This window comes from Rattus norvegicus, chromosome 1 (assembly GCF_021556685.1).
Source record: "Rattus norvegicus strain SHRSP/BbbUtx chromosome 1, alternate assembly SHRSP_T2T, whole genome shotgun sequence".
Lineage (NCBI taxonomy): Eukaryota > Metazoa > Chordata > Mammalia > Rodentia > Muridae > Rattus > Rattus norvegicus.
The window spans coordinates 57,616,388-57,644,247 of NC_141534.1; the positions used below are offsets into that span (position 1 = coordinate 57,616,388).

The following is a 27,860-nucleotide window of genomic DNA, read 5'->3' on the forward strand; positions in this document are numbered from 1 at the left end:
CCCTTTCCCCTCCCTTCCTTCCCTCCCTCTTTCTGAATACTCAGCTGTAGAGCTGTTAGATGCTAGAAACAATGTGAAAGTGAAAAGAGCTTAGAACCTATGTTATGCCCAGAGGAAAGCATCCATAGGCCTCCAGTCCTATGAGGAAGGGCCACAGTTGAAGAACTGCCAGTCTGAGAGGATGTCTCTCTAACCTCTATGGACTCTATTCAGTGGCCTCATGTCAGCCTGATGGCACAAATCCTTTCACAGAGCTTCTCACCTCAAGCAGCCATACCAACACTTTAAATAGCCATCATTTTGTCACTTGTACCTAAATAAAGCTAAAAACAAGTAATTTTAAAAAATAAAAAATAAAGAAAGCCAGGTATGGTGGTGCATGCGTTTAATCCAAACACTCTGGAAGCAGAGGCAGATGGATCTCTGTGGATTTGAGTCTAGCCTGGTCTACAGAGCGAGTTCTAAAACAGTCCGAAGTACATAGAAAGATCCTGTCTTGATAAATTTAACAACCAACAAACAAATAACCTATCTCCTGGATTTATTACCAGTTCTCTAAAAATGTTGAAGAAATCTAATTTTTTGACACAACTCTTCTAAAGTGTAATAATTAAAAACCATGTCCTCGGTTTCTTCTTCCCCTAACCATCCCTGTGGGATCCCTCCCTAAGTGGATCCTCCTTGGGCCTGCACTGGGTGTTTGCTGCTTTCTGCCCTGCACTTCCCCAGGACAGCTGAAGGACCTGGCATCTCCAAACTGTGCTGGGTAAAGCTGGGAAGTCCCCAAAAGCTCTCTTCCATACACTGCAAGAGACAGCCTCCTGTGATGACTTCCGTTCCCCTGCTCTCTGAGGGTATGTGGCCTGTGGCTGGCCTTTACAAGCAGAGTGTGACTGGCTGGAAGGGGCAGAGGGAGTCTAGTTTCTGTGGAGGATCCTCCCATAGCACCCATCTGAAGGGCTCAGGCAGCCCAGAGGGAACAACAGGACAGAAGGCCAAGGCACCAGAGGCAGTGAGATAAACTTGATGACAGTTTGAGTTCATTGTATCCCAGCAAGAAGTGAAGAATGTGGGTAGTTTAACAGAACATGCTTCCTCACGTCCTTCCTCACCAAATTCTCAGACAGTCATTAAACACAGGACATTCGCGAGATTCTTCGGAGATCCAGTCAAGCTGCTGGAAACACGGTCAGGAGTGTGAGCAGGACTGAGGTATCCTGTGTGCAGCGTGTGGCCTGTCTCCACATGCAGCTTGAGACAGGGTTTTAAATAGCAACATGCACATCTGGTGCAGGAATGCTGGATGAGTAGGTTTTACATACCAAGCTGTGTTACATGCCTCATGAGACCTGAAATCGGTTTGATTTCAAGGTTACCATGGCATTACACCATAAACACACTAATTCCTACTGTGAGAATATTAATAACTGTTAAATTTGTTGGATCACCCATTTCCCCACGATATTACTTTAAAATATCTTTTTGACATTCTGACAGTATGTGATTGAAAATGACACCGAGTGACTCTGTTATTGGGGCAGGAGGGGGGCCAGTTTAAGGTGCTACACAGGGAAACACTCCCCTATAGCTTACGATTGCTGAAGGCCCTGACCTCATATTCCCAGGGACAGTCACCATACCTCACGCCATGGCTGGATCTCCCAACACATCTAAATAATGTGGAAAGCATATCTGCTGATAAGTCACCAGAACTCATCCCACTAAACTTCAAGAGACACCGTATAGATGCTGGGACGACTATGCACTGCAAAAGGCAGAAACTGGAGTGGATCATTTCAGAAACACTTCCTGGTCTCAGTGTTGGGCCCCGAGGAAGTCTCTTCGAGGAGGCTAAGCCTTCAGGACCTTTCTGTCAATTCTCAGGTGGCTGTGGACAGGAAGGAGAATTGGTGAGAAAGATAGGGAATCAGGAATGAAGTGTACAAAGTCATTCTAATAAAAAGCACTACTTCTAAAGAACCCTGAGGACCTGAGCCTGCCACCCTGCCCTCCTGCCTGCCTTGCCTTGTGCAGAGCTCTAAACATCTGTCCTTTAGTGATCAATGAACTTGATCAGAATTCCTCACCTGAAGGGGGCCTCTTTTTCCCACCTGGATTTCTACATCAAGGGCTTATCTGAAGGTCTCTAGAACTTCTATCCTCTGCCTGCCATTTCTTGTTGAGGTTTGGCCTATTGCTGTAAATGGTAATGCTAACTTCTACACTCAGAGTTGAAGGGTGACTTCTTCCCTTACAGGGTTTTGTTATGCAAACCTTGTTCTTTGATTTAAAACTATTGGTTAAATGAAATTGGCTACAGCCAATTACTGGAGGGATTAGAGATGGGCGGGTTAGGGTTGGAGGAGAAGAGATGTGGGAGGAAAGAGGAAGTAGGAGAAGGAAGTTGCTCTGGGGGCGGGGCGGGGGGGGACCATGAGGACCTGGCCAGGAGAAACAGCAAGTATCTGTGATACACCACTGGGGAGGTAACCAGGACAGCAGTTAGAAAAGTAGTGAAGGACCCCAGGGGCTTTTGCCAGCATTACAGCAACCCCCTCAGGTCAAGGTTAAGCCAAGTTCCATTCTCTGGAGGAGCAGAAACATTCTTGAAAAACCTCAGAATGTACTGACTGATAGTCACCTGACCCTCTGGTCCCAGATAGAGTTCGAATGTGTGTCATATGCTCGCTACCCAATAGATTTAAAGGTCAATATGCTTAGTCTGTTGGTATTCTAAGTTCCACCCCCACAGCTACCTGGCAATAGCCAAGTATGCTCCGCCCCACAGTTGCCTGGCAACAGCCAGCTGTGCCTGACTATAAAGGGGACTACATGGCCTCTCCTCGCTCTCTGGCTCTTTCTCTTCATCTCTCTTCTCTGCTCTGCTCTGTTGCCCTCTCCCCTTTGTCCCTTCTTTCCCCATGGTCCTTCCCCCCACTTCCCTCCACATGCTCATGGCTGGCTTTTACTTATCCTCCCTTCTACTCTTCTTCTCTCATTAAACCTCTTCATGTGGAACCATGTTGGCTTGGTGTGTTCTGTCTGGACGCAGGCCGAGATTTAAACCCCAACATAGCCAATAAGTTTAAACTGTAACCTTGCTGATGTAACCTGTACCCCTAAAAAGTATAAAAACTGCTCGTTATAGCCATTTGGGGTTGCCTTCTAGCCAGCCACCACGGAGGGGCTGATTGAGGGTCAACTCAGATGCGCCAGAAAAATAAACCTCTTGCGTTTGCATCAAACTCGTGTCATACTTGGGGGGTTTCCCAGGAGTTAAGACTCACTTCGAGCCTTACAGTAGATTAGGGATGAACCCCAGGAACTGTCGAAGCCAAAGATAATAACCATAGTCTGAGTCTCATTTATTTGTAAGCTCGTGGGGGCTAAGCTCAAATTGTTCACACTACAATTCCAGGTTTAAAGGTCACTCGACTTCTCCTTGGCTTATGACACAGACTTGCTGTCTTAGTTTTGTTTCTGTGGACTTGATAGAGCAGCCTGACAAAAGCATCAAGGGAAAGGGCTTATGTGGCTCACAGTTCCAGGGTACAGTCCGTTGCTGCAGACACGTTGCCGGAAGCAGCTCTTCAGGTCACTTCCACAGTTGGCAGCAGAAAGCAGTGAGTTGCTATGTGCACTCTGGTGCATGGCTAGACATCTCCTATTCCTTCATCCCACGCCCCAACCCTAAAGTCGATGCCACTCACCCACCTAAGAAAATCCCCAATAGGCTTGCCTGCCGGCCAATCTGATCTAGACAAGTTCTTCCTCGACATTCCCTACTTAAGTAGATTGTGTCTGTTGACAAGTGAGACCAACCGTCCCATGCCCCAGCTGAGCTGCAGGCCACAGAGATATAGACTGAGGTTCCTGCCTGGTACCAGCAAGACAGGAAGAGCCCAGAGCAAAACATAGAAGAATATTTTTCCACAGAGATTTGCAAGATGTTTAAGAAAACTTTAAAATCGTGAGATGCTCATCACTTCTGTGACTGACACCTTGAGGGCATTACAGTGCTTAAAAAAAAAAATATTTGTAACAATCCACTTACTTGTTTCACAGCTCTAGTCCCAAACATCTAACTCCATGTTAAAGTGACTGTGGAGAAAAGTCTCTGCCCACTTGTGTTCAGGAACTCCTGGGCTGGTGTGTGGCTCTCCCAGCTGCCTGTGGGCACCATGTGTTCTAGGTGGCCAGGAATGGCCAGGAGAGCAAAGGCTTCTGTGGAAGGCACAGCTCCATGCCTTGTCTTGACATCAGTCCTCCACTAGAGTTCCAAGGGTCTCTTGAGGGCTTGGGGTCTTTCCTAATATTGGCTGAAGCAGTGCTGAAAAGATACTAATCGACATACATCTCGGAAGCCAGAGGAAAACACCAAAGGCCATCTGGAACCCTGGTGCACTGAAGCTCCCGGAAGGGGCGGCACAGATCTTGCTGGTTGCTGCCGCTGCAGAGAGCCCGTGGACAGCACCCCACGAGCGAACTTGAGCCTCGGGACCACAGGTAAGACCAACTTTTCTGCTGCAAGAAAGCTGCCTGGTGAACTCAAGACACAGGCCCACAGGAACAGCTGAAGACCTGTAGAGAGGAAAAACTACACGCCCGAAAGCAGAACACTCTGTCCCCATAACTGACTGAAAGAGAGGAAAACAGGTCTACAGCACTCCTGACACACAGGCTTATAGGACAGTCTAGCCACTGTCAGAAATAGCAGAACAAAGTAACACTAGAGATAATCTGATGGCGAGAGGCAAGCGCAGGAACCCAAGCAACAGAAACCAAGACTACATGGCATCATCGGAGCCCAATTCTCCCACCAAAACAAACATGGAATATCCAAACACACCAGAAAAGCAAGATCTAGTTTCAAAATCATATTTGATCATGATGCTGGAGGACTTCAAGAAAGACATGAACTCCCTTAGGGAAACACAGGAAAACATTAATACACAAGTAGAAGCCTACAGAGAGGAATCGCAAAAATCCCTGAAAGTATTCCAGGAAAACACAATCAAACAGTTGAAGGAATTAAAAATGGAAATAGAAGCAATCAAGAAAGAACACATGGAAACAACCCTGGATATAGAAAATCAAAAGAAGAGACAAGGAGCTGTAGATACAAGCCTCACCAACAGAATTCAAGAGATGGAAGAGAGAATCTCAGGAGCAGAAGATTCCATAGAAATCATTGACTCAACTGTCAAAGATAATGTAAAGCGGAAAAAGCTACTGGTCCAAAACATACAGGAAATCCAGGACTCAATGAGAAGATCAAACCTAAGGATAATAGGTATAGAAGAGAGTGAAGACTCCCAGCTCAAAGGACCAGTAAATATCTTCAACAAAATCATAGAAGAAAACTTCCCTAACCTAAAAAAAGAGATACCCATAGGCATACAAGATGCCTACAGAACTCCAAATAGATTGGACCAGAAAAGAAACACCTCCCGTCACATAATAGTCAAAACACCAAATGCACAAAATAAAGAAAGAATATTAAAAGCAGTAAGGGAAAAAGGTCAAGTAACATATAAAGGCAGACCTATCAGAATCACACCAGACTTCTCGCCAGAAACTATGAAGGCCAGAAGATCCTGGACTGATGTCATACAGACCCTAAGAGAACACAAATGCCAGCCCAGGTTACTGTATCCTGCAAAACTCTCAATTAACATAGATGGAGAAACCAAGATATTCCATGACAAAACCAAATTTACACAATATCTTTCTACAAATCCAGCACTACAAAGGATAATAAATGGTAAAGCCCAACATAAGGAGGCAAGCTATACCCTAGAAGAAGCAAGAAACTAATCGTCTTGGCAACAAAACAAAGAGAATGAAAGCACACAAACATAACCTCACATCCAAATATGAATATAACGGGAAGCAATAATCACTATTCCTTAATATCTCTCAACATCAATGGCCTCAACTCCCCAATAAAAAGAAATAGATTAACAAACTGGATACGCAACGAGGACCCTGCATTCTGCTGCCTACAGGAAACACACCTCAGAGACAAACACAGACACTACCTCAGAGTGAAAGCCTGGAAAACAACTTTCCAAGCAAATGGTCAGAAGAAGCAAGCTGGAGTAGCCATTCTAATATCAAATAAAATCAATTTTCAACTAAAAGTCATCAAAAAAGATAAGGAAGGACACTTCATATTCATCAAAGGAAAAATCCACCAAGCTGAACTCTCAATCCTAAATATCTATGCCCCAAATAAAAGGGCACCTACATATGTAAAAGAAACCTTACTAAAGCTCAAAACACACATTGGACCTCACACAATAATAGTGGGAGATTTCAACACCCCACTCTCATCAATGGACAGATCATGGAAACAGAAATTAAACAGAGATGTAGACAGACTAAGAGAAGTCATGAGCCAAATGAACCTAACGGATATTTATAGAACATTCTATCCTAAAGCAAAAGGATATACCTTCTTCTCAGCTCCTCATGGTACTTTCTCCAAAATTGACCATATAATTGGTCAAAAAACGGGACGGGCCTCAACAGGTACAGAAAGATAGAAATAATCCCATGCGTGCTATCGGACCACCACAGCCTAAAACTGGTCTTCAATAACAATCAAGGAAGAATGTCCACATATACTTGGAAATTGAACAATGCTCTACTCAATGATAACCTGGTCAAGGAAGAAATAAAGAAAGAAATTAAAAACTTTTTAGAATTTAATGAAAATGAAGGTACAACATACCCAAACTTATGGGACACAATGAAAGCTGTGCTAAGAGGAAAACTCATAGCGCTGAGTGCCTGCAGAAAGAAACAGGAAAGAGCATATGTCAGCAGTTTGACAGCACACCTAAAAGCTCTAGAACAAAAAGAAGCAAATACACCCAGGAGGAGTAGAAGGCAGGAAATAATCAAACTCAGAGCTGAAATCAACCAAGTAGAAACAAAAAGGACCATAGAAAGAATCAAGAGAACCAAAAGTTGGTTCTTTGAGAAAATCAACAAGATAGATAAACCCTTAGCCAGACTAACGAGAGGACACAGAGAGTGCGTCCAAATTAACAAAATCAGAAATGAAAAGGGAGACATAACAACAGATTCAGAGGAAATTCAAAAAATCATCAGATCTTACTATAAAAACCTATATTCAACAAAACTTGAAAATCTTCAGGAAATGGACAATTTCCTAGACAGATACCAGGTACCGAAGTTAAATCAGGAACAGATAAACCAGTTAAACAACCCCATAACTCCTAAGGAAATAGAAGCAGTCATTAAAGGTCTCCCAACCAAAAAGAGCCCAGGTCCAGACGGGTTTAGTGCAGAATTCTATCAAACCTTCATAGAAGACCTCATACCAATATTATCCAAACTATTCCACAAAATTGAAACAGATGGATCACTACCGAATACCTTCTACGAAGCCACAATTACTCTTATACCTAAACCACACAAAGACACAACAAAGAAAGAGAACTTCAGACCAATTTCCCTTATGAATATCGACGCAAAAATACTCAACAAAATTCTGGCAAACCGAATTCAAGAGCACATCAAAACAATCATCCACCATGACCAAGTAGGCTTCATCCCAGGCATGCAGGGATGGTTTAATATACGGAAAACCATCAACGTGATCCATTATATAAACAAACTGAAAGAACAAAACCACATGATCATTTCATTAGATGCTGAGAAAGCATTTGACAAAATTCAACACCCCTTCATGATAAAAGTCCTGGAAAGAATAGGAATTCAAGGCCCGTACCTGAACATGGTAAAAGCCATATACAGCAAACCAGTTGCTAACATTAAACTAAATGGAGAGAAACTTGAAGCAATCTCACTAAAATCAGGGACTAGACAAGGCTGCCCACTCTCTCCCTACTTATTCAATATAGTTCTTGAAGTTCTAGCCAGAGCAATCAGACAACAAAAGGAGGTCAAGGGGATACAGATCGGAAAAGAAGAGGTCAAAATATCACTATTTGCAGATGATATGATAGTATATTTAAGTGATCCCAAAAGTTCCACCAGAGAACTGCTAAAGCTGATAAACAACTTCAGCAAAGAGGCTGGGTATAAAATTAACTCAAATAAATCAGTTGCCTTCCTCTATACAAAAGAGAAACAAGCCGAGAAAGAAATTAGGGAAACGACAACCTTCATAATAGACCCAAATAATATAAAGTACCTCGGTGTGACTTTAACCAAGCAAGTAAAAGATCTGTACAATAAGAACTTCAAGACACTGAGGAAAGAAATTGAAGAAGACCTCAGAAGATGGAAAGATCTCCCATGCCCATGGATTGGCAGGATTAATATAGTAAAAATGGCCATTTTACCAAAAGCGATCTACAGATTCAATGCAATCCCCATCAAAATACCAACCCAATTCTTCAAAGAGTTAGACAGAACAATTTGCAAATTCATCTGGAATAACAAAAAACCCAGGATAGCTAAAGCTATCCTCAACAATAAAAGGACTTCAGGGGGAATCACTATCCCTGAACTCAAGCAGTATTACAGAGCAATAGTGATAAAAACTGCATGGTATTGGTACAGAGACAGACAGATAGACCAATGGAATAGAATTGAAGACCCAGAAATGAACCCACACACCTATGGTTACTTGATTTTTGACAAAGGAGCCAAAACCATCCAATGGAAAAAAGATAGCCTTTTCAGCAAATGGTGCTGGTTCAACTGGAGGTCAACATGTAGAAGAATGCAAATCGATCCATGCTTATCACCCTGTACAAAGCTTAAGTCCAAGTGGATCAAGGACCTCCACATCAAACCAGATACACTCAAACTAATAGAAGAAAAACTAGGGAAGCATCTTGAACACATGGTTACTGGAAAAAATTTCCTGAACAAAACACCAATGGCTTATGCTCTAAGATCAAGAATCGACAAATGGGACCTCATAAAACTGCAAAGCTTCTGTAAGGCAAAGGACACTGTGGTTAGGACAAAACGGCAACCAACAGATTGGGAAAAGATCTTTACATATCCTACAACAGATAGAGGCCTTATATCCAAAATATACAAAGAACTCAAGAAGTTAGACCGCAGGGAGACAAATAACCCTATTAAAAAATGGGGTTCAGAGCTAAACAAAGAATTCACAGCTGAGGAATGCTGAATGGCTGAGAAACACCTAAAGAAATGTTCAACATCTTTAGTCATAAGGGAAATGCAAATCAAAACAACCCTGAGATTTCACCTCACACCAGTGAGAATGGCTAAGATCAAAAACTCAGGTGACAGCAGATGCTGGCGAGGATGTGGAGAAAGAGGAACACTCCTCCATTGTTGGTGGGATTGCAGACTGGTACAACCATTCTGGAAATCAGTCTGGAGGATCCTCAGAAAATTGGACATTGAACTGCCTGAGGATCCAGCTATACCTCTCTTGGGCATATACCCAAAAGATGCCCCAACATATAAAAAAGACACGTGCTCCACTATGTTCATTGCAGCCTTATTTATAATAGCCAGAAGCTGGAAAGAACCCAGATGCCCTTCAACAGAGGAATGGATACAGAAAATGTGGTACATCTACATAATGGAATGTTACTCAGCTATCAAAAACAACGAGTTTATGAAATTCGTAGGCAAATGGATGGATCCGGAAAATATCATCCTGAGTGAGCTAACCCAAACACAGAAAGACATACATGGTATGCACTCACTGATAAGTGGCTATTAGCCCAAATGCTTGAATTACCCTAGATGCCTAGAACAAATGAAACTCAAGACAGATGATCAAAATGTGAATGCTTCACTCCTTCTTTAAAAGGGGAACAAGAATACCCTTGCCAGGGAAGAGAGAGGCAAAGATTAAAACAGACACAGAAGGAACACCATTCAGAGCCTGCCCCACATGTGGCCCATACATATACAGCCATCCAATTAGACAAGATGAATGCAGCAAAAAAGTGCAGGCCGACAGGAGCCGGATGTAGATCGCTCCTGAGAGACACAGCCAGAATACAGCAAATACAGGGGCGAATGCCAGCAGCAAACCACTGAACTGAGAACGGGACCCCTGTTGAAGGAATCAGAGAAAGAACTGGAAGAGCTTGAAGGGGCTCGATACCCCTTATGAACAACAATGCCAATCAACCAGAGCTTCCAGGGACTAAGCCACTACCTAAAGACTATACATGGACTGACCCTGGACTCTGACCTCATAGGTAGCAATGAATATCCTAGTAAGATCACCAGTGGAAGGGGAAGCCCTTGGTCCTGCTAAGACTGAACCCCCAGTGAACGTGAGTGTTGGAGGGAGGGCAGTAATGGGGGGAGGGTGGGGAGGGGAACACCCATAAAGAAGGGGAGGGGGAGGGATTAGGGGGATGTTTGCCTGGAAACCGGGGAAAGGGAAATGTAAATAAGAAACACTCAAGTTAATAAAAAGCTCTCTTTGTTAAAAAAAAAAAAAGAAAAAAAAAAAAGAAAAGATACTAATCTAGGCCTACAGGTGACTTTTCATTTTCATGCTATAGACCTACCTGGTCCCATGACGGGGATTCAATGCCAGACTTTGTTTTGCTCTTAACCAGCTTACATCCAGAGGTTTTGGGTTTTGTGTGGCTACATTAATCATTCATCTAATGGCTTTTTTTTTTTTTTAGATTTATTTTATTTTACATGAGCACACTGTAGCTGTCTTCAGACACACTAGAAGATGGCATCAGCTCGCATTACAGGATGGTTGTGAGCCACCATGTGCTTGCTGGGAATTGGACTCAGGACCTTAACTGCTGAGCTATCTCTCTAGCCCTAATTAATTATGTTTGAGAGAGTGTCTCATATTGCCCATGCTAGCCCCAACGTTCATATGTAATCAAGGGTGGCCTTGAACTGCTTATCCTCTGCCCTTAACATCCCTGGGGTCACAGCCATGCATTGCTACCCCCAGCTCCATTTTCAGTTTAAATTCCCCACTGCCTTTCTCTCCCTACAGCCACACATCTCACACCACAGATGCCAGTCTGCCCCCAAGAGGGAGTCAGGGAAGTGGGAAGGCCTCTGCTAACTCTGATAGAGAACTTATAAGAAGAAAAGAGGTGGGGTGGGGAGAAGAAAAGGGAAGGGAAGAAAGGCTCCATGTCACAGAGATCGGAGAATCTCTGGGCTGAAAAGTAGCTCAGGGGTGGAACACTGATTGGCTAGCCCTTGAAGGACCCTTGGTTGGAACCTCAGCCCTGGGAGACTGACAGACTGACAGACAGATGGGTGGATGGACAGACAGACAGATAGACAGCTATTCACATCCCTTGAAGACATTATTTCTAACAGGTGTCTCCCCACCCTTGCGTTTAGAGAGGTGGAATGTCTGCTGAAGTTGTAATGTCACCGGAGGAATATTCAACAGCAGGTGGGTCCACCCTGGGTGATGTTTTCTTTCTAATGTAAGCTGCTGTGCTCACCTTCTTTCCCAGACATTCTAAAACATCTCTTTTACTTCTCAACTAAATTTACACACGGATTCATCTGACTTTTGTGATGAGTTCCATTCTCACAGGAAAAACCAAAGCTCATTCTCTTGCACAAGCCCCAACTCCCTACTCCCTCTGTCTCTCTTCGGGGTGACACGAAGGTTACCTCAGCAGCATGATCTCATCTCTCAGCCCCCTCTTCTATTTTCTGTTTGAGTTTTTGAGTTCCTGAGTAATTACTCTGTCTTTTGCTGGGACATCACTTTTACATAAAGGAGATGAAAATACGGTATTAAATTAAGTCTGTCTGGTTCCTTCTCCATCTGTTAAAATTATACCATCTGCCCCTTGCTTCTTGCACGAAGCAAAACAGCTCTGACAATGTTAGATAAAAGCGCCGTGGCCCTGGATGTAGCTTGAAGGAATGCAGCAGAGAGCTTTCATAAATTCCTACAAGGAAACTATTGGCTACAGAGTCAGTTTGAATGCCTAGGGCCAGACACAGGTCTGCCTGAGCTCTCCAGCTCTGTCCATGGCTGCACTTGCTGTCAGGATCCGAACATCGGGAAAGCAGGAGCACCACAAAGTCATAACGAACACAGACTGGACCTAAGTCTGATGACACTGATTTCTCACGGGAAACAGGCTGCTGGGAAATCAGGAGACTGACATAAACCACCTATGAGCAAAGATTCCCAAAGTCCCTGTCACAGGAGGGTAAGTGTAGAGCTGTCGGCCACTCGCACTGTGACTATAAAAGCACAGTGTGTTTAAAATGGCAAGGATCAAATGGCAGGGAGGACAAGAAAGGCATCAGCAAGAGCCAGGGTAATAGTGGGCGCATTGCCCAGTTCTAGGAAGCCACGATTAACATAACAAGTTCCAGGACAGCTGGGGTGGCATAGAGAGACCCTGCTGTAGCTGGTCTTTGCCACGTTGTGGGTTCCTCTTTTCCACCCTTTCAACCCCCTAACCACACCCCTGCCAGAGCACGAGGCAAGTCACAGTCAGCTACTACGGACAATGCGAAGCCGCCCCATATCTCACACCTGGGATTAAAAGGAAAACATATCCTTATAATATTTCTGTGTTCTTAAAAAAAAACAAAAATCCCCAAATCTCCACTATACCCTGTCTTCCAAAACAAACAAAACAAGCATTAGCTAGAAACCACATCAGATCAGCCATCACTGGAAACATAGATGGTCTAAGTGGCCCAGGTATAAGACAGAAGTGATCAGATTAAACTCAAAGCAAGACCTTTGTGTACAGATTGCTGTCATCCAAAACACCCTTGGGGATATTGCAAAACTCCCTTTCCTCATTGGATAAGTAATCAGGAAGGTCCTGCCTGGCTTGCCTCCTGGGTCTTAACTCTTCCTCCCGTGAGGGTTCATCCCTGCCTTTTACATCCGGTTCATTGAAAAACATTCCAGGTGCAGGCCATTGTCCTGTCTGTTAGCCATTAGGCAAGGCTGGATGTTAATAATTTTCTAACCTGAATTTAGTTTGGGTCAGGGTACCTCACCTAGCAGGTGTAAGCAGGGGTCAAGTGTTTGCCTATTCACCTGTAGACTGACCTGAAGTCACTAACGGCACTTTTGGAAATGGACCGTCACTTTTTTTCTCACAATAAATGATTCGAGAGGTGGGGTGAGCCCAGGATTTAGACTGTGCCTTGTGTCCTGCAAATGCTAAGCAGCCCTAGAGTGGGAAAAGATAGTTACAGCTCACAATCTACCAGAGGAGATGAACTAGAACTCAAAGACCCGATTAGTTCAAACAAAGCAAACTCTCAAAAGGGACCCGAAAACAACAGGCATATTGACCAGAGCCTAACCACTAAGAACCACACAGGCTGACAGTGGGCCTGGCCAGGCATTAGTACACTGTCCTGTCTGCAAGAAAGGCACTTTAAATGTAAAGAAGCAAATGGATCCAGGTATGGAAATGCACACCTATAGTCCTAGCATCAAGGAGAGCATGGAAGGAGGGTGCGCTGGCTGGGTTCCTGTCAACCTGAAACAAGCTGGAGTCATCTGAAAGGAGGGCGCTTCAATAAGAAACTGTCTCCATAAGATCCAGCTGTAAGTCATCTTCTTAATTAGTGACTGACTCAGCCCATGGTTGGCAGTTCCATCCCTGGGCATGTGATCCTGGATTCTAGAAGAAAGCAAGCTGATCAAACCATGGAGAGTAAGCCAGTAAGCAGCACTCATTCGTGGCCTATGCATCAGTTCCTGCCTCCAGGTTCCTGCTTTGTTTGAGTTCTTGTTCTGACTTCCTCCAAATGATGTGCACTGATGTGGAAGTCTACGACAAATAAACTTGTCTTGGTCCTGGTATTTCATCACAGTGATATTAACCCTAATTAGACAGAAGGTTATGAGTTCAAGTACAGCCTGAAAGTACACAGCGAGAGCTTCTGTTACAAATTAAATCTAAGATGAATCTGGTGCCTGGGGCCTGCAACCTCAGCTACTTGGAGGTGAAGGCAGGAGAAGCGCAGGTTTGAGGCCTACCTGGGATACAGAGCTACGAAGAAGTCTGGGCAACTTAGTGAAATCCCCCTCCCCTTCTCAAAATAAAAGAGATTTGGAGATGTAGCCCAATGGTGGAGGCTTACTCTACCTTCATTCTCCAGTGTTGAGAAGGGGCTGGGAGGAGGGAAGAGAGAGTGATCTTGAGAACAATTGTGGACAAAATATGCCATGTCGTCATTATTCATGGAAAAACTATGCATCCTTATTGTAACCAGAAAAGGGAAACTCTGTAGTGGTATCGGTCAGGAGGAAGAAATCGGTGAAAGAGACACAGCAGCTCCCAATGCTTCGGTGCTGAATGAACAACCCACAGGCTGTGATGTGAAAACTGACTGGATCTCAAAGCGAGAGAGACTGTTTAGCAGGCAACTATGAAACGCTAACCATTCGCAGATGGACCAGCACAGATATAGCACACAAGAAGACTCTCGCAGTCCGAGTGAACTCTTGGCATTTTGGGTCCATCCTCCCCCAAGTCGTGGGCTACCCATCCTTTCTAACTGCACATGGAGCATTTAGGAAATATAGCCTATTTGGCCACAGGTAGGTCTTCATGCACTTAAAATCATTAGACTCAATCCAAATGAATTATTCTGACCACAATGGAAGGAAATCACAACAGAAAGATCTTTGGTTGGGGGGAAAACAAACCTCAAATTTTGGAGGACAAATGATACAATTTTAAATGCAAGGGCCAAAGAAGAAATGAAAGCAATATCAGAAAATACTATGTACAAATAATTGCACAGACTCACATGGTAAAGCACCTGCTTGCAAAGGGCCAGCTTACCATTGTTCTATTTTATGGTGGCGCCAAATATCAGGCAGCAAGAAGGGGCAATTTTGATTCAAAATCTCCAGGTTGGTATGATGAGGCATGGCACTCTCATGATGCTGGGCTGCTGTAGCAACACAAATCCTTGCCAACACATTCTGCCAAGCCAGCATCATCCTGTCATCAAAGTCAGATGAAACCTAGAAATGAAAATGAAATGTGAATGGGCGAGCCTGGGCTTAGTCCTTGGTACCAAATGTGAACGGGCAAGCCTGGACTCAGGTACCTGGTACTATGAACAGCATCCTGAAGCTCACTCCGCCACAGTGCGACTGAGAACACATAAAAGAGGGGATGATTTTCACAGCCGTGAGAGAGGGTCACAAAGGATAGCTCCAAACCCCTTAGATGTAGAAGCCACAATATTGCACTTGTAGAGATTTCCAAACTGTACATTCATATGATAGCACTGAGTTGAGAACTTGACACTGTGCGGCCGAAATAAAGGCTTTTTTTGAGCTGTCTCCAGTGCTGGTGATCGCCTGCAGAGGACCAGCTGTGGTCGGATTCCTGAATCACAAGCAGCAGTGAAACAGATGTAGGAGAATGTGCTGCAGACCCGAAGAGCCAACTGCTTCCACTGGGCTGTGCTGGCTGGGGACAGGAGCAGCTCTGAGGAAGAGAAGGCTCGCCCTTCTTAGCTGGCTGGCTCCAGGAGTGTGGAGTGACTCTTTGTTTTTCTATTTTGGCTTAGACAAGAGCTGTGGCTTAAGATAAACTCTCGGGCTGGAGAGATGGCTCAGTGGTTAAGAGCACTGACTGCTCTTCCAGAGGTCCTGAGTTCAATTCTTGGCAACCACATGGTGGCTCACAACCATCTGTAATGGGATCTGATGCCCTCTTCTGGTGTGTCTGAAGACAACTACAGTATACTCATTTAAATAAAATAAATACATCTTTAAAAAAAAAAAGATAAACTCTCTTTCTACCACCCTCCAGTCTGTCACTTCATTTAGAAAGTTTTTGAGATTTTTCTCTTATCGACGGTACATACATAAAACACACAGAATGATTGTGCAGTCACAAGTGTCCTGGGTCAACTTGACACACTCGAGAGCTGTGTGAAAAGAGGAGCCTCGGCTGAGAAAACACCTCTATCAGATTGGCCCGTAGACAAGTCTTGGGGCATTTTCCTGATTGATGATTGATCTGAGACAGTCCAGTTCACTCTGGGTGGTGCTACCCCAGGTAGGTAGTCCTGGTTAGTATAAGAAAGCAGGTTGAGCAAGCCATGGGGAGTAGGCCAGTAAGCAGTATCCCTCCATGGCCTCTGCATTGGCTCCTAACTCCAGGTTCCCTACAAAGACTGTGATTCAGAATATGTAAGCCAAACAAACCTTTTCCTGCCCAAGTTGCTTTTGGTCATAGTGTTTCACCACAGTAACAGACCAAACCAGGACACACATGTATGTATCAAACACAAGTATAAAATAAACACACCAGTGGGCTGGGAAGTCTATCCCCTCCCTGTCCCTGTCAACACTCTCTTCTTAATTCAGTTGAAAGGTGCTTACTTTTCCTTTCAGCTTCTTTTGTGACCAAGCTGCCTCAAATACAGGCAGGTACTTTCCTTAGGCTTCGCAATCAGGGGGCTTAACAAACTCAGCGGAGAGCAGAGAATCTTAAATAAGCCTAGAAAGAGTAACAGGACATTAAAGTGACTTTCCCTCTTCCCAAAAAGATGAAAAATTAATAAAACAAAAAAGCATGCACACACATACACACACACACACACACACACACACACGCACGCACACACGCACACGCACGCACACACGCACCCTGACAAAAACATATATTTTAGATGGGCCTAATTTCCATTTCTAGAACATTTTTCTAAATTGTTATGCCCTTTGTTTCCTACCACCAGGATTTCAAAATAACTTTCAAATTGTTTTGTTCTCTTATAGGTTTGAAGTGAACAAGAGCAAGCCTCTTCTGATCACTCAGAGATTTTAATCTCAAATGTTCTGTGTATCTGAACTTACTGTTCAAATGTCCAATGTATTCATTTGTTATCTGGATTATGAAAAATACTTATAAGGATTTAAAAATACAGGCAAGTATAGAAAAATATAGAAAATTGTAAAGGCTATGTAAATTCCTTTAAATCACATGAACTTTAAAAGACAGCCAGTGCAGACATATTTATTTATGATATATTTCCTAAATAGAGACATTGCTGTATTTCCTAAAACACTTTTGGTGTCTCAGGTAACCTGCTGACATGCACAAGGCCCTGTGTTCAATCACCAGCAAAACAAGAGACATGAAACTTAAATGTCTTTCTCCACAGAGCTCCTGAGACCATCCATGGTTTATAGGCAATAAACTTCCCCATCAGCCCTCACTCCTTCCCCACTATAAGGGAACCCAAGCCTGGTTTCTATGTGTTCAGGACTCTACTGAAGAGGTAGACACAGGCCTTAGGGCTACTACAAAGGGTGGTCTTCCCAGCTGTCTGAGTTAGGGTTTCTACTGCTGTGAAGAGGTACCATGATCATGGCAACTCTTACAAAGAAAAACAGTTATTTGTGGCCGGCTTACAGCTCAGAGGTTTCGTCCATTATCATCGTGGTGGGAAGTATGATGCTAGAGAAGCAGCCAAGAGTTCTTCTTCTGAAACAGTGGGCGGCAGGGAGAGAGAGAGAGAGAGAGAGACAGACAGACAGACAGACAGACAGACAGACAGACAGACAGACTGGGCCTGGCTCGAGCATTTGAAACCATAAGGTTCACCCCCAGTGACACACTTCCTCCAATAAGGCCAGGCCCCCTAAGAATACCATTTCATTAGACCTATGGGGGCCTATTTTCATTCAAACCACCACAAGAGACATGTACAGTCTGAACAAATTCTGAAAATAGATAGGTGTCCGATAGAGACAAAGAAAAGCCCAAGACGAAACAAAATCCTTTAAATTTGCAGTCAAGTGTTTATTATGTGGGAAATAATTGTTTTACTTTGGTTGCTTGTTTGTTGAGTTTGTGGCCCAGCCACTCGAGCACCGAGGGTACTTCTGTTGAAAGCCTAGGGCAACTGCTGCCCTAGCACTAGTGGACAGCGAACTGTAATAGCTATTCCTTCTTACCTGCCTTAGTTAGGGTTTCCATTGCTCTGAACAGGCACCACTACCAAAGCAACTCTTGTAAGGACAACATTTACTTGGGGCTGACTTAGAGGTTCAGAGGTTCAGTCCATTATCTTCATGGCAGTAAGCATGGCAGTGTCCAGGCAGGCATAGAGCTGCAGGAGCTGAGAATTCAACGTCTTCATCTGAAGGCAAAACAGAAGAAGACTGCTGTCTTCTAGGGAGCTAAGAGGAAGGTCTCAAAGCCCACTCCCACAGTGCCACACCTATTCCAACAAGACCACACACCCCCTACTAGTGCTATTCCCTGGGCCAAGCATATTCAAACCATCACACTACCTCTATCCTGCTGGGGGCCAGTACCGCAGGCACAGTCATCTTCACTGAAGTCTTTATTTTAAGAGAAGAGCAACAGGGATCAGCTAAAGAGGGTAGATAATCTCATTTAAGTGAAGGTTGTGCTGAGTCCGTGGTCTGAGCAGAAAACTCACACTCTGTGTTCCTTTTCAGTAGCTTTATGGTTGTTATCCTAGGTGATGTCACCTCAAGACACTGAGTAGAAGTGTGGCTCCAAATGTCTCCCTGTTTCCTGATTCTCATACCTGAGTAGAGAGGACAGGCCCACCCCCATGCACCCCACCCTGCTGCTGTTTGTGTCGGTTGAGACCTCACGAGATAGAGACTGCTACCAGGCCTACTGCACCTTCCTGCTCCTGCTGGTTTCAATTCTTTGTAAGCTCCTTTGAAAACTATCTTCATGTGGGCATGCAAGGTGAGGCTAGCATCTCAGGAATATTGCCTTGAGCCACCTACCCACTTACCCCTCACCACCCTCCACCCTGTGTCTGAAGACCGCAGCCTGCTCAGTTGAGTCTCTTAACCAAGAACGGCTTCACTACTCCCAAAGTCTAACTGTGGACCTACACCAGAGTATCAAGGAAACACTGGGGTAGGGGGTCGTGGCGGAGTGTCTCTGCCTTCCAGCCAGATGTGTGTGTGTGTGTGTGTGTGTGTGTGTGTGTGTGTGTGTGTGTGTGTGTGTGTGTGTGTGTGTGTGTGCATGCTAGAGTGCCAAGAACCTGCTAATTCCTCTGAAACCCTGGAAATAAATGCAGGCTACCCCTAAGAACGCTGCGCAGGATTGGCTAATTGAAAGAACACAAATAGGATGAAAATGGGACCAATCAGAAAAGATCTGTCAAACCTGGCACGGGGAGAGAACCCCTCCCCACCCCCAATCGCTAAAAGGTCTTAATCTGGTCTGTGGTCTGTCTCTGCATATACTTGTTCGAATGTAGCAAAGGGCTTTTGTTATGGTTGTTTTCTCCGCCCCCTCCCCATCCTCCAGCAGCTGTCGCTATGGTAAAGGCTATCCGCAATTCATCCCTCTGCTTATGAGGTTTAAACCTGCTTAGCTATCAAACCTATCAGAAATCTCTGTATTAGGGACCTCATATACCCCTAACGCCAATGAGAGGCCCTGCCCCTGCGCGGTGTCTTGCTCATAGGCTGTGGTCTCACCCTCTTTGCAATGACTCTTACTGAGACGCTTGTTTCGGTGATTAAATGAATAAAGATGTAAGGGTCGCCACTTCTTCCTAGTCGCTTAGAGGGCTGAGTCACGGTAGGACTCAGAATTCACTCAACTCTGCCCCTGCTGGTGAGCGTTGATGCTAGATCCACTTTAGAAAATAAGGCTGTTTGTAGCCTCGCTCTCATTCTGTAGGGCAGTCCTAACACTGGGACTGGGGAGCCAAAGAGGACAGAGGTCATAAGCTTCCGGCTCAGACAGGTTGCTGAGCAGATGGACCGCGGCGGTTTCAGCAGCCGAGGAGGCAGCCAGGTGGCCCTTCTCTTGCTTGTAGGCTCGAGTACGTTTTTTAAAAATACTCTGTAATAAAGTATTTCTTCCTCTTCCTCCATGATAGATTCACATCTTACAGATTAATCTTCTGAGGAGACTAGAGTAGGTTAGGGTGGGTACCTGTCTACAGAGAGCAACTGGAGGGCTGCGAGCTTACAGTGTCCCCATGTCAGGGCAAGCACTTCTGTCCTGTGGCTAGTGAGCCCGCACTGGGCTGGTGAGGTGAGTTACGTATGACCTTAGTATCAGAGGTGGGTTTCAGGGAATAGCCAGGTGCCTAAGCCGTCACTCGATGACTTTGGATGTAGAGAGAATGCATGATATTTATTTGTTAGATGCATGAACTGCTTCTACAAAGAAAGACATTCTCCGTGTGGGACACGGAGCTCTCATGAACTTCAAATATTGAACTAGGCTGGCCTCCCATTCCTATGAAGAAATAGGAGCAAGTGTATTTCTTTTCTTTTCTGTTAAAAAAAGATGGTTTCAGAAATCTTAGCTGATCTTGATCCCGTTCGAAGAGAAAAACAACGTTACAGGCAAACTCTAAAGTCATAAAAAAAAAAAAAATACTTCTTTCCTGACACACCCTGAACCCTGACCCGGGCACTCTCTCCTTCCTTAGCCTCATTAAGTCCTGGTCTGCTGCCACATCTTCCTTGAGGTGCCTTGCCTGGGTGGCCCCTGCCCAGCCCTCTAATCCCTCCTGTGTGCATACCAACACATGTTGTCCCCTGTGACCCCTGCCAGATTCCATACACTGTACTTTAAGAAATATGAACGCAGACCCTGTATCATAAGACAGTTCTAAAAAACAACACTAAAAAACGTACTTCAGCACGTACCGATCTGGTCTGGTCTGGGAGCGAGCCCTTAGAAACAAGTGATTCCCACAATAACAAACATCATATTGAGTTTCCTGCTTCCAAAGTCTGTAGGATGGGTGTGGCTCCCGAGGCCTCTCCTAGCCTGCAGAGTCTCGAGACCTTAAGTTCACCACAGGACAGGGAAGGTCAGATCATCTGGTTTGCACCATAGAAGGGGCTGGCTGTGTCACAGAGGGACTGAGCCACAGTGACAACACTCCCCTCAAGAGTTCGAGTCCCAGGGTTGGGGATTTAGCTCAGTGGTAGAGCGCTTGCCTAGGAAGCGCTTGCCTAGGAAGCGTGAGGCCCTGGGTTCGGTCCCCAGCTCCTGGGGGGAAAAAAAAAGAGTTCGAGTCCCGTGGGACTGAACATGGGTTCTCGGCCACGAGATGCCAAGCTATGAGGTTGTTCCCCATGCCAAGTCATGGGGTTCCGGGTCACAGGACATAGCCATGCAGGGAGAGAGCAAGAGGGACCTGAGCACAGAGTCGGGAATCGTGGAGGTCCTCTCAGTTTAGTGGGACCCCTGATTTGCTTGGATTCTTCCTCTCTGGTGATTTTGTGGCTCATCTCTAAGCTCCAGCACCATGGGAAGCAAACCTGGCTCCCAGAGGCCCAGTGTCTTAGGATACACACCACGCAGGTCCTTTCAAGTGTGTCACTTCTGTGAGGGAAGAGAATGCCAACCGCTACATGTGGCTGTAGGTCAACTCTCACAGAGAAATTATTTGGGTTGTTTTGTTTTGTTTTGTTTCCTATTTGTGTTTGGGTTTTGTCAGAAAAGGCTCGGTAGTGACATAGATGTAGCTATGCAAGGAACTGAACCATGGCTTCTTTGTTTCCAAGCCTAGATATTATAGTAAAGGAAAGAAAACAAAAAGCAAAACCCTTGTCTTCTCATACTCTAACACCCCAAGTCTCATGTCGGGATGTCTCTGCCAACCCCCAGGGCACTTCTGGTAGTCTTTCTTTCTGCCACACCACTTTCATAGAACCTACGTATCTCCTGGGGTCCCATGCTTTAAAGTTCCAATAAAAATGCCCATCCTGCGACTCTCGTCCTAGCTGCCTGGAAGCCAGTATTCTGCCAGCAGCCTTCAGATGAAGATGCAGAACTCTCAGCTCCTCCTGCACCATACCTGCCTGGATGCTGTCATGCTCCTGCCTCGATGATAATGGACTGAACCTTTGAACCTGTAAGCAAGCCCCAATTTAAAAAAAAAAAAAAAAAAAAAAAAAAGCCCACTCTGAAATGGCAGCCTTAAAGAAATGCATAAAGTCATATAAATTGTATTTTTAAAGACACACCGTAGCGACCATGAAGATATTTAAAATTCTCTTTCATTTGCAGAATTCTCGAACCTGAACGATGTCCCCTTACAGTTCCTCCTTGAGTTGCAAGCCAGCCAGCCCTGTAGCTTCAGTATCTAGTCCCCTTCTCAGGCTTCTCATTCACAATGCCAGTCTTAAAAAGGCTGCAGGGCCCAGCAATGCCATTGCCCACAGCTCCCTGTGGCTCCACCAAGGAAAGCCACAAGACACCCATATTTGTAGTTTCCTGTTGTCCTCACGGCTTCTTTCAGAGAGAATGCTGAACATCTCTAGAAGCCCCTATCATTTCAGGCTGGTGAGATTTGCATCTCAGTGGAGTGGGGGAGGGTAGCGGGGACTCAGGAGTCACAAACAGCTGTCTCTAGGATATGTAATACAGTCACGTCTGGTTAATTGAGCCTTTGTTTTGCCATCTTTAAGTTTAAATCACAATATTAAGAATTGTATGACTTAGTGCTTATAAATACTGAAATTAGATTTAAATACTAAATAAGCTTACATACATCAGGAAGGTGGCACCCAGCCTCTGTACTTGATTTGCTCAGTATGTGCGACCCATATGTGTGACTCAGCACCTCTGTCTTGGAAAGAACACCATCTGTATGTGCAGGGGCACACAGGGGCACAGTGTTGAAAAGTTCTCCTGTGGTCTTGTTTCTGCCAAAGAAAATGGCGGTCCAGGACAGGCATGGTGGCACACACCTTTAGTCCCAGCATCTAGGAGGCACAGGCTGGTGGGTCTCTGTGAGTTCAAGGCCAGCCTGTTCTACAGGGTGAGCCTCAGACAGCCAGGGTTACACAGTGAAATGCCATTTGGAATAAAAACAACAGAAAGAAAAGAGAGGAGAAGAGAAAAGAAAAGAGAAGAGGTGACCCAGAATCCCCTGGGGATTGATAATCAGGAGTGAAAGGGCCCATGAGACTCCCAAGATCCCTTGAAAGTTGTGGGTTGGGGCGGGGTGGAAACCAGGACTCAGACACACCCAGCACTTCACTGAAGTATCTCATCTTCCTTAATGCCTGGGCCCTCTCTGAGGCGATGAGAAGCAAGTGAGGTGTGTCTCTCTGGCTGAGTGTTTTAATCAGTCCAGGAGTGGTTTTTAATACCTTACGAGGCATTCTCTCAGAACCACAAAGAGAATTGAGAAGCATTTCAGTTCCCAGGAAAGTAGTAATTTTAACAGTCTGAGCAATGGAATAGAACTTAAAAGCAACTTATTAAAGCACATCCTTAATTCTACATAACACGGAAAACAAAAAATTAAAATATGCCCTTCTGAAGCTAAGGAATGGCTGGGTCCTTGCCCATACACGGTCCCGCCCACTGCTGTGAACGCAGCCCCAGGATGGTAGCCCCTGGAGTGAGAGTCACCAAAAAGGAGACAGCTGCCCTTCTCCCCAGCCTGTCCCATTTTGTTCTCAGGCTGTTCTTTAACCACCAGTAAAGGTAAGGAAGGGACCAAGGCCAGGAGCGATGCTCTAATAACTATGCTATAAAAACTGCATGCTATAGTGACTGTCACTGAAGAAAAGACGTCAAGGGCCTGTGCCACTGTCCTTCTGTCCATGAGGTGTCACTGGTACAAACAGCCTGGTCCTGGTGGGGATGGAGTCCAGAACTAGAACCAAGTGGAAATATATACAGTTCAATACAAAGGTCCCCACAGATTTCAGTGTTTCACATTTTCTCATAATTAATACATATTAACAAATTTCAAAAATGCAAAGGCTATAAAATGTCCCCACTCATATAAAGTGGAATTGAGGGTCCTACCCCTCACTGTCTGAGGCAGTGTCCCCGACAGCAGGGACCCAGTTATTCAGGGTCCCGAAGGGGCGCTACCCTTGGGCCTAAATGGGGGGCAAGAGAAGAAGGAGACCAAGCAAGATTCTGTTGTCGAGGTCTCCTTTATTGGGATGAACGTTACAGCTTTTAAGGCTTTCAGGTAGGGGGAGTGACCTTTGTGAAACATGAAGGAGGGGGAGATGAGGGTATAGGCAGTGATAGCTGGAGGCAAAGAAGTCAGGCGATGAGGCCAGGTGGTGGAGACACCGGGTGTAGACTGAGGAGATAACTGGTATCTGCTAAGGGAGCTGAGGCATCCCTTGAATGTTATCTTGTGTATCTATGTTTCCTGTGCCGTAAATTCATGGGAGAGGCTTTGTCCAGCAATCTTAAGACTTATGGCAGTCATCTTAGGGGTGAGTCTCTGTGGCCAAACAGCCCAGAGTCACTTTGAACCATGCAGTCAAAAAGCGGCTAGGCCCAAATCCAATATGGCTCCGTGCATCTCCCCCATTTTTCTTTTATAAAAAAACCATTAGGTGGAAGTAGTGGTCTGAGAGAGATCAGACATGCCTCACAGAGTGCCCAGCTCGGCCATGGTGAGCCACTCTTGCAGTTAGGACTGCACCCCAATGGCTAGGAATGAACTTATGCTGTAACACACCGTTCTGGGCTATACGTGTGTGTTATTGGGGGAGAAACTGGGCAGAGGAGCATTTGACCGGCCCGCACGTTTAAACGGGGTGTAGCCACCTCTGTCTTAGGATCGACCTCTCAAACCCCAGCCTTTCTGTCATAGGACCTCAAGGCTCCATGTCTAGATTGGTCAAGGGTCAGAGGAAGTTGCCCGTCACTGAGGAAAGCTACATTGGATCATCTTCTCATTCCTCTTACTTGAGCCCAGGGGCGAAGGAGCAGGGGCCAAATGGCATTAATATAAGAAATTGTGGAAATTGAGCCTCTCCCGATAAATAGTGGGCACCTCATCTGGTTCGTTATCTCTCTGGTTCTCCTCAGCTGCTACCACCAAGGGCCTAGTCAAGCCTCTCCTGTAATAAAATTTAGAATTCCCAATTGTTAGCAACTACTCCAGAAAGTTCACCCACTGTGCTTGCCTAACAATAGATTGGGGGAGGGTAACTCCAGACACTGCAGACACAATGGCTGCAGCAGTTAATGGCTGCTACAATAGCAGCGAAAATGCCAAGGTCTTTCCCAGGACAGTTCAGGATCCGTCATTCTTCTCTGGAACAACCAGCAGGCAATGGAACCATGTCTGAGATCTGCAGAACCAGGGCAGAGTTCCCCAGTCCACAGCAGCTTCCAGCAAGCAACAGTGCACAGAGGGTCGGAGCGCAGGCCGTGGTGGGACGGGACACAATGACTGCAGCAACGCCAGAATTTCTGTGATGACAAAAGATGAGTGGGAATCCTCCATATTCCTCCAAGGTCACAGGAATGACTCCAGGGACCCGAACCAGGAGAGCTGAATCTTCATGCTCCCAGGATCAGCAAGTCTCACCAGCCATCAGGCAGCTGGCACACTCCTGTAGCATCCTGTAGAAAAAACACAAAGATTCCCTCTTCCCCATATAAAATATCTGAACAGGATCATGCCAATATGTGGATCTTTCTATTTCACCTAGGCAGAAGTATGCCTAGTTGTAGTATGCCATAAACTCAGAGTATTCCTTGGCATTCAAATTTTAAAATTGAAATAAAAGGAGCATATTTTAGCATACAGGGATAACTCCCCTTTTTATTTATTAAAATATTGTTAAAATATTATTTATTAAGATAAGTCCTTGAGGATTAAATTGAGGACACTGAGCACTTGTATTTATAAATTGACTTTTATACCAAATTATTGTCTCCAGCATTATTGTTTTGGATATATAAAGAATGAGATTTTTTGACTAACTGTTTCTATATAAGGCCTATAATCTGCCTGGTATCATTGTCCTCCCTTGCTAAGTAAAGTGTCCAGGCAATCCAGTTTGAGTTCTTAAATGGCCTATAAAGGAACAGTACTTAGTGCTCTTAACCACTAAGCCATCTCTCCAGCCCCTCACCAGCTTTATTTACCTAAACATAAGCATTAATTAGAGATGCCAAATCCTATAAATACTGTACTAGAAATCCCTGAGCCGGCAAGGTGAGGCTGGGAGTTGAAAGTAAGCAAATGGAGTCTTCCTCTATTTGTGAGGGAGTGTTATCAACTCCATTATCGTTTTCAAAGAGCTGGGTCTATGGTTTTGTTTAGTTGTCTGAGCCAGAGCACTGAAAGGACAGTGAGTTGTCAGACATTCACACTGAAATCATCACTCACTGATTTTATGTAGAAAACCTGCCTCTAATAAAGCATTAAGTAATTGAAATCAATTGTAAACCACAAGCAGCACATTGGCTATCAGTATATGAATTGAAAGCTTGTTTTTTTTTTTTTTGTTTTGTTTTTTAACATTATAAAAACTGGCTACAGTTAATTAGTAATCTGTGCTGAAGCAGGGGAAACTCAAAAGAATAAACAATCATACATGTAGCCTTTTCATTAGATGAACCACCTATAAATACAGTAAGCTCATTTCCTATGGGTTGCATGCACAAATTTATAGGAAATACAAAAGCATGTAAAGAGTAAAATTATCAACTTCGCCTGAAAAATTTGTATATGTGATAGGCCAAATATCAGTATTTTGTAATAACCAACTTAATTGCTGTTTGGAATAAGATATGTTTTACCAGGTTTCTTTCTTTTCTTTTCTTTTTTTTTTTTAAATACTTTCAAGACTCTAGCCTACAATTCTGTATTAACACAACTGAAGCTTTATCTCCATAAGCCTTGTGTTGCAGGGCAACAGCAGATGCCCTTGCAGCACCTAGCTGGACTCTGCCTTAAGATAGCCCTAAGTAATTCTCAACTCTCTTTTGTGTCTTACTAAGTCTTTAGCATCAGGATTCCAATCTGGACACTATCTGAACCTATACACAAAGGTCATGACTGCCCTTTAGAACTTCTAAACTTATACAGGTTGTGATCCCAGAGGCACAGTCCCAAGAAGTGTTAGGAGTACTAACATATGCAATGTTATATCATTTGCAATAGAAATCAAGCCTATCCCCACACCTATCCCAAAGGAACCCAGGGCAAACCTGAAATTCTAGTTTCTTGAGCACACTCAAGTGAGCATTATAGATTTCCTGTAACAGCCACTAACAAGCATCCCAAGTGGGATGGTGAAAACAAGAAGAGAGTCCAGAAAATAGAGGTCTGCTGAAGAGGGCAAAAGCATTTAGTCACATAGAAAGACAATCAAAAGATTAACAGACAAAAAAAACAAAAGGGCGCACAAAACAAAAACAAGCGGCTGCCACAAGATTGCCACAAAACTGAGCTGATTCAGATGGGAGCTTCCATGAGCTCAGCAAAGACAGATGAACTGGAGCAGATTCCACATCACTCCTCCTTCCCAACCAGAATCTTCCCATTGTCAAAGTCACAAGTAACACAAAACAAAGACCTAAGACACACAGACAAAGACCACTCTGGAAATACAGATAGCCGGAAAGGCGGGTCTTTTCTCCAATCCATGAGAATCGCCGAATCCTCACCGGCACCCAGACGGGAGTCTCCCAGGCGTCCCTGGGGTCCCTTCTTACCTCCTGGGACGTCTCCCTGAAAAGCTGTCAGGGAGAACTTTCCCTTGGGATGGGGACCCTCCAACTCCAAAGACCAGACCGAGACAGGATGCAATCAGTAAGAGGATTTGGTTTATTGTCGGGATACACAGGCACAGGCACCTGCGGGCGCTTCAGTCACTCGGGGGACTGGCGCGCCCCACGGAACCAAGGATGGGCTTTTTATAGGATTTTGGGGAGCAGAAGCAAGCATACAGAAGCAGATGCATGGTTACAGGGATATAATTGGTGGATTCTAATGTGGCAAGGGTTCAGCCCGGGGGCAAGTTTCCTAGCTACCTTCCTGAAACATAACGACTGACTCGGCCCCCCAAGGGTTCAGCCCGGGGGCAAGTTTCCTAGCTACCTTCTTGGAACATAACGGCTGACCCCCCCACCAGGGTGTGGGACCTCTCCCGG

At 44.8% G+C, this 27,860-nt stretch overlaps 2 long non-coding RNA genes across 2 annotated transcripts; both read right to left on the bottom strand.

Moving 5' to 3' along the window:
• Positions 1–369: 369 nt before the first annotated feature.
• Positions 370–16,128, bottom strand: LOC148007017 (uncharacterized). The gene is made up of 4 exons (XR_015646095.1): positions 15,049–16,128; positions 14,778–14,962; positions 4,055–4,524; positions 370–1,888 (listed from the first exon to the last, which is right to left on the bottom strand). It is a non-coding gene; the product is annotated as an uncharacterized LOC148007017 (long non-coding RNA).
• A 7,737-nt stretch (positions 16,129–23,865) lies between these two features.
• Positions 23,866–27,600, bottom strand: LOC148007018 (uncharacterized). The gene is made up of 2 exons (XR_015646098.1): positions 27,423–27,600; positions 23,866–25,319 (listed from the first exon to the last, which is right to left on the bottom strand). It is a non-coding gene; the product is annotated as an uncharacterized LOC148007018 (long non-coding RNA).
• Positions 27,601–27,860: the final 260 nt, after the last annotated feature.